Here is a 6,997-nt window from a genome sequence, read left to right on the forward strand (position 1 = left end):
TAGACCCACTCCAATTTGCATACTACCCCAATCTCAATTGCACTCCACACTGCCCTTTCCCACCTGGACAAAAGGAACACCTATGTGAGAATGCTATTCATTGACTACAGTTCAGCGTTCAACACCATAGTGCCCTCAAAGCTCATCACTAAGGACGGACCCTGGGACTAAACACCTCCCTCTGCAACTTTCTCTCTGCTACCGCACGGCAAGTGGTACTGGAGCACCAAGTCTAGGTCCAAAAGGCACCGGCTTCTACCCCCAAGCCATAAGACTCCCGAACAGGTAATCAAATGGCTTCCCGAAATTTTATTTGATTAAAACACATGGCTGGTGAAGGAGACTGGGCCAAGCATAACTCTGGTCTAATGTGACAATATACCTTTATTTACAGTTATGTGTACTGAACAAAAATATAAAGGCAGCATGCAACAATTTCAAAGATATTACTGAGTTACAGTTCATATAAGGAAATCAGTCAATTGAAATAAATAAATGAGGCCCTAATCTATGGATTTCACATGACTGGGGAGGGCCGCAGCCATGGGTGGGCCTGCCCACACACTTGGGAGCCAGGCCCAGCCAATCTGAATTCGTTTTTTTCCCACAAAGGGGCTTTATTATGGACATAAATACTCCTCAGTTGCATCAGCTGTCCGGGTGGCTTGTCTCAAACGATCCCTGTAGGTGAAGAAGCCGGATGTGGAGGTCCTGGGTTGGCGTGGTTACACGTGGTCTGTGCTTGTGAGGCCGGTTGGACGTACTGCCAAATTCTCTAAAACAACGTTGGAGGCGGCTTATTACATTTACATTTAAGTCATTTAGCAGACGCTCTTATCCAGAGCGACTTACAAATTGATATGGTAGAGAACTGAACATTCAATTCTCTGGCAAACGCTCTGGTGGATATTCCTGTAGTCAGCATGCCAATTGCACGCTCCTTAAACACTTGAGACATCTGTGGCATTGTGTTGTGACAAGTGCACATTTTAGAGTGACAATTTATTGTCCCCAGCACAAAGTGCACCCATGTAATGAGCATGCTGTTTAATCAGCTTCTTGATAGGCCACACCTGTTGAGGTGGTGGATTATCTTGGCAAAGGAGAAATATTATTTTACAGGGATGTAAACAAATTTGTGCGCAACATCTGAGATAAATAAGCTTTTTTGTGCGTATGGAAAGATTCTGGGATCTTTTATTTCAGCTCATGAAACCAACATGATTTTTGTTAAGTATAAATAGGAGATATTGGGTACTGTAATTGTTTTAAGTTTCTTTCTGACCAGGAGATGGCACCAGTGTATCCAAATCCCCTTCCCTAGATCCCTAGAAAATTATACTCCAGCTTTTACAGGTGGCCAAAGCAAAAAAAAACTGAGGGGAGAGGAAGCCACAGTAAATCTGTGTTTCTGCACAACTGGCCCTGTGTCTGTTTTCTGGGATGGGAAGGCCCTGCATGTCTTCCAAAGGGACAACAACTCCTGCCTCTTCCCTTATGTATTAACAGTATAGTGGCTTTGAGAGAACGGGGACAATTCTTTCCATCTCACTGAGACCTTTTGTCCTTAGTGAAAGGTCAAAATCCTTCCAGGTTTTTCTGCTATTATTCCCTGGTATTAAAAACGGCCGTTTAAGATTGATATTTAGTATGGACCTCTATATAGATGCCTCTTCTCATATCAGTTGGGGATGTAGGCGCAGACACAGATGGTGCTAACATTGGAAAAATAATGGCAGACTGTAGTACCTTGAAAGGTCATATCCCGACTGCCGTTATAATCAAATCAAATGTTATTTGTCACATGCTCAGAATACAATAGTGAAATGCTTACTTATAAGCCCTTAACCAACAATGCAGTTTTAAGAAAAATAACAAAAAATATAAGAAATAAAAGTAACAAATAATTAAAGAGCAGCAGTAAAATAACAATAGCGAGGCTATATAGAGGGTGTACCGGTTAGTCGAGGTAATATGTACATGTAGGTAGAGTTATTAAAGTGACTATGCATAGATAATAACAGAGTAGCAGCAGCGTACGGGGGGGGGGGGGGGGGGGCAGTGCAAATAGGCTGTGTAGCCATTTGGTTAGATGTTTAGGAGTCTTATGGCTTGGGGGTAGAAGCTGTTAAGAAGCCTCTTGGACCTAGACTTTGCGCTCTGGTACCGCCTGCCTTGCGGTAGCAGATAGAACAGTCTATGACTAGGGTGGCTGGAGTCTTTGACAATTTTTAGGGCCTTCCTCTGACACCGCCTGCTATAGAAGTCCTGGATGGCAGGAAGCTTGGCCCCAGTGATGTACTGGACCGTACGCACTACCCTCTGTAGTGCCTTTGTAACCGATGTGAAATGGCTAGCTAGTTAGCGGTGGTGCGCACTAATAGCGTTTCAATCGGTGACGTCCCTCGCTTTGAGACCTTGAAGTAGTGGTTCCCCTTGCTCTCCAAGGGCCGCGGCTTTTGTGGAGCGATGGGTAACGATGCTTCGTGGGTGACTTGTTGATGTGTGCAGAGGGTCCCTGGTTCGCGCCCGGATCGGGGCGAGGGGACGGACTAAAGTTAAACTGTTTCATTGGTGCCGTGACCCGGATCACTGGTTGCTGCGGAAAAGGAGGAGGTCGAAAGGGGGGTGAGTGTAACCGATGTGAAATGGCTAGCTAGTTAGCGGTGGTGCGCGCTAATAGCGTTTCAATCGGTGACGTCACACGCTTTGAGACCTTAAAGTAGTGGTTCCCCTTGCTCTGCAAGGGCCGCGGCTTTTGTGGAGCGATGGGTAACGATGCTTCGTGGGTGACTTGGTGACTTGTTGATGTGTGCAGAGGGTCCCTGGTTCGCGCCCGGGTCGGGGCGAGGGGACGGACTAAAGTTAAACTGTTACACCTTGCGGACGGAGGCCAAGCAGTTGCCATACCATGCAGTGATGCAACCTGTCAGGATGCTCTCAATGGTGCAGCTGTAGAACCTTTTGAGGATCTGAGGACCCTTGACAAATCATTTCAGTCTCCTGAGGGGGAATAGGTTTTGTCGTGCCCTCTTTATGACTGTCTTGGTGTGCTTGGATCATGTTAGTTTGTTGATGTGGACACCAAGGAACTTGAAGCTCTCAATCTGCTCCAGTACAGCCCCGTCGATGAGAATGGGGGCGCGCTCCTTTTCCTGTAGTCCATAATCATCTCCTTTGTCTTGATCACGTTGAGGGAGAGGTTGTTGTCCTGGCACCACACGGTCAGGTTTCTGACCTCTTCCCTATAGGCTGTATCGTCGTTGTCGGTGTTCAGGCCTACCACTGTTGTGTCATCAGCAAACTTAATGATGATGTTGGAGTTGTGCTTGGCCGTGCACTCATGAGTGAACAGGGACTACAGGAGGGGACTGAGCACGCACCCCTGAGGGGGCCCACATGTTGAGGATCAGTGTGGCGGATGTGTTGTTACCTACCCTTACCACCTGGGGGCGGCCCATCAGGAAGTCCAGGGTCCAGTTGCAGAGGGAGGTGTTCAGTCCCAGGGTTCTTAACTTGGTGATGAACTTTGAGGGCACTATGTTGTTGAACGCTGAGCTGTTGTCAATTAATAGCATTCTCACATAGGTGTTCCTTTTGTCCTGGTGTTAAAGGGCAGTGTGGAGTGCAATAGAGATTGCATCATCTGTGGATCTGTATGCAAATTGGAGTGGGTCTAGGGTTTCTGAGATAATGGTGTTGGTGTGAGCCATGACCAGCCTTTCAAAGCACTTCATGGCTACAGATGTGAGTGCTACGGGTCGGTAGTCATTTAGGCAGGTTACCTTAGTGTTCTTGGGCACAGGGACTATGGTGGTCTGCTTGAAACATGTAGGTATTACAAGCTCAGAAAGGGAGAGGTTAAAAATGTCAGTGAAGACACTCGCCAGTTGGTCCGCACATGCACAGAGTACACATCCTGGTAATCTGTCTGGCCCTGCGGCCTTGTGAATGTTGACCTATTTGAAAGGTCTTACTCACATTGGCTGCGGAGAGTGTGATGACCGAAAATAACTTCTGGACATCAGAACAGCGATTACTCACTGCGGACTGCAAGAAACTTTTTTTCCTTTAATGAGTCCGACGAGTAGGATATACTGCTTTCACTGGAATAGACCCAGATCCCAGTAATTTGCTTGAATAAAAGGGTCCGCGGAGGGTCCGCTTCCTTCTGAGAATCCGTAGGCGAGCGAGTAAACTCCCACTGCCATCTGTTTTTCTTGCTAACATGCAATCATTGGAAAATAAAATCTATGACCTACAATTTAAGATTATCCTACCAACGGGACATTAAAAACTGTCATATCTTATGTTTCACCGAGACGTGGCTGAACGATGATACGGATAATATAGACCTGTCGGGATTTTCCATTCACCGCAGAACAGAGAAGCTTCGTCTGGTAAGACAAAGGGTGGGGGAGGTGTTTACTTGTCAATAACAGCTCTTGTGTGATGTCTAATATTAAAGAAGTCTCAAGGTATTGCTCGCCTGAGGTAGAGTACCTTATGATATGCTGTAGACCACACTATCTACCAAGACAGTTCTCATCTATGTTATTCGTAGCTGTCTATTTACCACCACAGAATGAAGCTGGCACTAAGACCGCACTGAACCAACTCTATAAGCCCATAAGCAATGAAGAAAATGCACACCCAGAAGCGGCACTCCTAGTGGCCGGGGACTTTAATGCAGGCAAACTTAAATCAGTTTTACCAAATTTTTACCAGCATGTCACATGTGCAACCAGAGGGGAAAAAATCCTAGACCACCTTTATTCCACACGCAAAGATGCATACAAAGCTCTCCCCCGCCCTCCATTTGTCAAATCTGACCATAATTATATCCTCCTGATTCCTGGTTACAAACAAAAACTAAAGCAGGAAGAACCAGTGACTAGCTCAATACAGAAGTAGTCAGATAACGTGGATGCTTACACTACAGGACTGTTTTGCTAGCACAGACTGGAATATGTTTCCCGGGATTCATCCAATGGCATTGAAGAGTACACCACCTCAGTCATCAGCTTCATCAATAAGTACATCGACGACGTCGTCCCCACAGTGACTGTACGTACATATCCCAACCAGAAGCCATGGATTACAGGCAACATCCGCATTGAGCTAAAGGCTAGAGCTGCCGCTTTCAAGGAGCGGGAGACTAATCCGGACGCTTATAAGAAATCCAGCTATACCCTCAGACAAACCATCAAAAAAGCTAAGCATCAATACAGGATTAAGATTGAATCCTACTACACCGGCTCTGACGCTCATCGGATGTGGCAGGGCTTGAAAACTATTACGGACTACAAAGGGAAACCCAGACGCGAGCTAACCAGTGACAGCGAGCCTACCAGACGAGCTAAATGCCTTTTATGCTCGCTTCAAGGCAAGCAACACTGAAGCATGCATGAGAGCACCAGCTGTTCTGGATGACTGTGATAATGCTCTCAGTAGCCAATGTGAACAAAACCTTTACCTTTAAACAGGTCAACATTCACAAAGCCGCTGGGCCAGACGGATTACCAGGACGTGTACCCAAAGCATGTGCGGACCAACTGACAAGTGTCTTCACTGACATTTTAAACCTCTCCCTGACAGAGTCTGTAATACCTACATGTTTCAAGCAGACCACCATAATCCCTGTGCCAAGGAAGCGAAGGTAACCTGCCTAAATGATTCCCGTCCGTAGCACTCACATCTGTAGCCATAAGGCTGGTCATGGCTCACATCAACAGCATCCTCCCGGACACCCTAGACCCACTCCAATTTGCATACCTCCCCAACAGATCCACAGATGACGCAATCGCACTCCACAATGCCCTTTCCCACCTGGACAAAAGGAGCACCTATGTGAGAATGATGTTCATTGACTACAGCTCAGCGTAGTGGAGAAGGTTGAGAATTTCAAGTTCCTTGGTGTCCACATCACCAACAAACTATCATGGTCCAAACATACCAAGACAGTCGTGAAGAGGGCACAACAAAACATTTTCCCCCTCAGGAGACTGAAAAGATTTGGCATGGGTCCCCAGATCCTCAAAAGGTTCTACAGCTGCACCATCGAGAGCATCCTGACCAGTTGCATCACCGCCTGCTATGGCAACTGCTCTGCATCTGACCGTAAGGCGCTACAGAGGGTAGTGCGTATGGCCCAGTACATCACTGGAGCCAAACTTCCTGCCATCCAGGACCTATATAATAGGCGTGTCAGAGGAATGCCCATAAAATTGTCAGAAACTCAAGTCACCCAAGTTATAGACTGTTTTCTCTGCTACCACATGGCAAGCGTTACCGGAGCGCCATGTCTCGGACCAAAATGCTCCTCAACAGCTTTTACCCCCAAGCCATAAGACTGCTTAACAATTAATAAAATTGCCACCGGACTATTTACCCCCCCCCCCCCCCCCCCCCTATGTACACGGCTTCTACTCGTTGTTGATTATCTATGCATATTCACTTTACCACTACCTACATGTACAAATTACCTCAACTAACCTGTACCCCCTCACACTGACTCGGTACCGGTACCTCCTGTATATAGCATCGTTATTGTTATTCTTAGGGTTACTTTTTATTATTATTTTTTATTTTAGTCTATTTGGTAAACTGTTCTTGAACTGCACTGTTGGTTAAGGGCTTGTAAGTAAGCATTTCACGGTAAGGTCTACACTTGTTGTATTCGGCGCATGTAACAAATAAAGTTTTTGATTTGATCACTGTTGTCCGGAACAGCTGATGCTCTCATGCATGTTTCAGTGTTACTTGCCTCGAAGCAAGCATAGAAGTAACTTAGCTTGTCTGGTATACAAATCTATAAGATGCTTTATTGTCACATAGACCGAATAGGTGCAGTGAAATGTGTTATTTTACAGGATCAGCCATAGTGTAGTACGCCAACCCTGGAGCAAATTAGGGTTAAGTGCCTTGCTCAAGGGATTTTGGTAATTTTAGAGTACTGGGCAAAGTACCATCATTCATGAAGTGTGTTGTCAATGTT

This window comes from Salvelinus alpinus, chromosome 4, assembly GCF_045679555.1.
Source record: "Salvelinus alpinus chromosome 4, SLU_Salpinus.1, whole genome shotgun sequence".
In the NCBI taxonomy this organism is placed as follows: domain Eukaryota; kingdom Metazoa; phylum Chordata; class Actinopteri; order Salmoniformes; family Salmonidae; genus Salvelinus; species Salvelinus alpinus.